Raw genomic sequence first — 4,238 nt, forward strand, 5'->3', positions numbered from 1 at the left:
GCCCAACAAAAGCCCCCAGACCCAAATGGAGAGGGGCTGCTTGGGGGCCCCCTGGGGGCCCTTCAGGCCAGCTAGGTCTTTGGGTCCTGGCTCCTTCGCTTTGGGAGCTGTTGCTGCAGTTGGGCATGCCGGCCGGAGAGTGCTTCTCGGGCCGCGAACTGCAACCTTGCAGGTACCTCCCAGGTTCCCGGCCCAACGAAAGCCCCCAGACCCAAATGGAGAGGAGCTCCTTGGGGGCCCCATGGGGGCCCTTCAGGCCAGCTAGGTCTTTGGGTCCTGGCTCCTTCGGTTTGGGAGCTGTTGCTGCAGTTGGGCATGTTGGGCGGAGAGTGCTTCTCGGGCCGCGAACTGCAACCTCGCAGGAATCTCCCAGGTTCCATGCCCAACGCAAGCCCCCAGACCCAAATTGAGAGGGGCTGCTTGGGGGCCCCCTGGGGGCCCTTCAGGCCAGCTAGGTCTTTGTGTCCTGGCTCCTTCGGTTTGGGAGCTGTTGCTGCAGTTGGGCATGTTGGCGGGAGAGTGCTTCTCGGGCCGCGAACTGCAACCTTGCAGGATTCTCCCAGGTTCCCGGCCCAACGAAAGCCCCCAGACCCAAATTGAGAGGGGCTGCTTGGGGGCCCCCTGGGGGCCCTTCAGGCCAGCTAGGTCTTTGGGTCCTGGCTCCTTCGCTTTGGGAGCTGTTGCTGCAGTTGGGCATGTTGGCCGGAGAGTGCTTCTCGGGCTGCGAACTGCAACCTTGCAGGATTCTCCCAGGTTCCCGGCCCAACGAAAGCCCCCAGACCCAAATTGAGAGGGGCTGCTTGGGGCCCCCTGGGGGCCCTTCAGGCTTACTTGGTCTTTGGGTCCTGGCTCCTTCGGTTTGGGAGCTGTTGCTGCAGTTGGGCATGTTGGCCGGAGAGTGCTTCTCGGGCCGCGAACTGCAACCTTGCAGGTACCTCTCAGGTATCCATGCCCAACGAAAGCCCCCAGACCCAAATTGAGTGGGGCTGCTTGGGGCCCGCCTGGGGGCCCTTCAGGCCAGCTAGGTCTTTGGGTCCTGGCTCCTTCGGTTTGGGAGCTGTTGCTGCAGTTGGGCATGTTGGCCGGAGAGTGCTTCTCGGGCCGCGAACTGCAACCTTGCAGGTAACTCCCAGGTTCCCGGCCCAACGAAAACCCCCAGACCCAAATGGAGAGGGGCTGCTTGGGGGCCCCCTGGGGGCCCTTCAGGCCAGCTAGGTCTTTGGGTCCTGGCTCCTTCGCTTTGGGAGCTGTTGCTGCAGTTGGGCATGTTGGCCGGAGAGTGCTTCTCGGGCCGCGAACTGCAACCTTGCAGGATTCTCCCAGGTTCCCGGCCCAACGAAAGCCCCCAGACCCAAATTGAGAGGGGATGCTTGGGGCCCCCCTGGGGGCCCTTCAGGCCAGCTTGGTCTTTGGGTCCTGGCTCCTTCGGTTTGGGAGCTGTTGCTGCAGTTGGGCATGTTGGCCGGAGAGTGCTTCTCGGGCCGCGAACTGCAACCTTGCAGGTACCTCTCAGGTATCCATGCCCAACGAAAGCCCCCAGACCCAAATGGAGAGGGGCTGCTTGGGGGCCCCCTGGGGGCCCTTCAGGCCAGCTAGGTCTTTGTGTCCTTGCTCCTTCGCTTTGGGAGCTGTTGCTGCAGTTGGGCATGTTGGCCGGAGAGTGCTTCTCGGGCCGTGAACTGCAACCTTGCAGGATTCTCCCAGGTTCCCGGCCCAACGAAAGCCCCCAGACCCAAATGGAGAGGGGCTGCTTGGGGGCCCCCTGGGGGCCCTTCAGGCCAGCTAGGTCTTTGGGTCCTGGCTCCTTCGCTTTGGGAGCTGTTGCTGGATATTGGGCATGTTGGCCGGAGAGTGCTTCTCGGGCCGCGAACTGCAAAGTTGCTGGTATCTCCCAGGTTCTCAGCCTAAAGAAAGCCCCCAGACCCAAATGGAGAGGGGCTGCTTGGGGGCCCCCTGGGGGCACTTCAGGCCAGCTAGGTCTTTGGGTCCTGGCTCCTTCGCCTTGGGAGCTGTTGCTGCAGTTGGGCATGTTGGCCGGAGAGTGCTTCTCCGGCCGCGAACTGCAACCTTGCAGGAATCTCCCAGGTTCCCGGCCCAACGAAAGCCCCCAGACCCAAATTGAGAGGGGCTGCTTGGGGGCCCCCTGGGGGCCCTTCAGGCCAGCTAGGTCTTTGGGTCCTGGCTCCTTCGCTTTGGGAGCTGTTGCTGCAGTTGGGCATGTTGGCCGGAGAGTGCTTCTCGGGCCGCGAACTGCAACCTTGCAGGATTCTCCCAGGTTCCCGGCCCAACGAAAGCCCCCAGACCCAAATTGAGAGGGGCTGCTTGGGGGCCCCCTGGGGGCCCTTCAGGCCAGCTAGGTCTTTGGGTCCTGGCTCCTTCGCTTTGGGAGCTGTTGCTGCAGTTGGGCATGTTGGCCGGAGAGTGCTTCTCGGGCCGCGAACTGCAACCTTGCAGGATTCTCCCAGGTTCCCGGCCCAACGAAAGCCCCCAGACCCAAATGGAGAGGGGCTGCTTGGGGCCCGCCTGGGGGCCCTTCAGGCCAGCTAGGTCTTTGGGTCCTGGCTCCTTCGGTTTGGGAGCTGTTGCTGCAGTTGGGCATGTTGGCCGGAGAGTGCTTCTCGGGCCGCGAACTGCAACCTTGCAGGTACCTCCCAGGTTCCCGGCCCAACGAAAACCCCCAGACCCAAATGGAGAGGGGCTGCTTGGGGGCCCCCTGGGGGCCCTTCAGGCCAGCTAGGTCTTTGGGTCCTGGCTCCTTCGCTTTGGGAGCTGTTGCTGCAGTTGGGCATGTTGGCCGGAGAGTGCTTCTCGGGCCGCGAACTGCAACCTTGCAGGATTCTCCCAGGTTCCCGGCCCAACGAAAGCCCCCAGACCCAAATGGAGAGGGGCTGCTTGGGGGCCCCCTGGGGGCCCTTCAGGCCAGCTAGGTCTTTGGGTCCTGGCTCCTTCGCTTTGGGAGCTGTTGCTGCAGTTGGGCATGTTGGCCGGAGAGTGCTTCTCGGGCCGCGAACTGCAACCTTGCAGGATTCTCCCAGGTTCCCGGCCCAACGAAAGCCCCCAGACCCAAATTGAGAGGGGATGCTTGGGGGCCCCCTGGGGGCCCTTCAGGCCAGCTTGGTCTTTGGGTCCTGGCTCCTTCGCTTTGGGAGCTGTTGCTGCAGTTGGGCATGTTGGCCGGAGAGTGCTTCTCGGGCCGCGAACTGCAACCTTGCAGGTACCTCTCAGGTATCCATGCCCAACGAAAGCCCCCAGACCCAAATTGAGAGGGGCTGCTTGGGGGCCCCCTGGGGGCCCTTCAGGCCAGCTAGGTCTTTGTGTCCTTGCTCCTTCGCTTTGGGAGCTGTTGCTGCAGTTGGGCATGTTGGCCGGAGAGTGCTTCTCGGGCCGTGAACTGCAACCTTGCAGGATTCTCCCAGGTTCCCGGCCCAACGAAAGCCCCCAGACCCAAATGGAGAGGGGCTGCTTGGGGGCCCCCTGGGGGCCCTTCAGGCCAGCTAGGTCTTTGGGTCCTGGCTCCTTCGGTTTGGGAGCTGTTGCTGCAGTTGGGCATGTTGGCCGGAGAGTGCTTCTCGGGCCGCGAACTGCAACCTTGCAGGTACCTCTCAGGTATCCATGCCCAACGAAAGCCCCCAGACCCAAATTGAGAGGGGCTGCTTGGGGGCCCCCTGGGGGCCCTTCAGGCCAGCTAGGTCTTTGTGTCCTTGCTCCTTCGCTTTGGGAGCTGTTGCTGCAGTTGGGCATGTTGGCCGGAGAGTGCTTCTCGGGCCGTGAACTGCAACCTTGCAGGATTCTCCCAGGTTCCCGGCCCAACGAAAGCCCCCAGACCCAAATGGAGAGGGGCTGCTTGGGGGCCCCCTGGGGGCCCTTCAGGCCAGCTAGGTCTTTGGGTCCTGGCTCCTTCGCTTTGGGAGCTGTTGCTGCAGTTGGGCATGTTGGCCGGAGAGTGCTTCTCGGGCCGCGAACTGCAACCTTGAAGGAATCTCCCAGGTTCCCGGCCCAACGAAAGCCCCCAGACCCAAATGGAGAGGGGCTGCTTGGGGGACCCCTGGGGGCCCTTCAGGCCAGCTAGGTCTTTGGGTCCTGGCTCCTTCGCTTTGGGAGCTGTTGCTGCAGTTGGGCATGTTGGCCGGAGAGTGCTTCTCGGGCCTCGAACTGCAACCTTGCAGGAATCTCCCAGGTTCCCGGCCCAACAAAAGCCCCCAGACCCAAATTGAGAGGGGCTGCTTGGGGGCCCCCTG

The sequence above is a fragment of the Gallinula chloropus genome (assembly GCF_964237585.1).
Source record: "Gallinula chloropus genome assembly, chromosome: 25".
Taxonomy (NCBI): Eukaryota; Metazoa; Chordata; class Aves; order Gruiformes; family Rallidae; genus Gallinula; species Gallinula chloropus.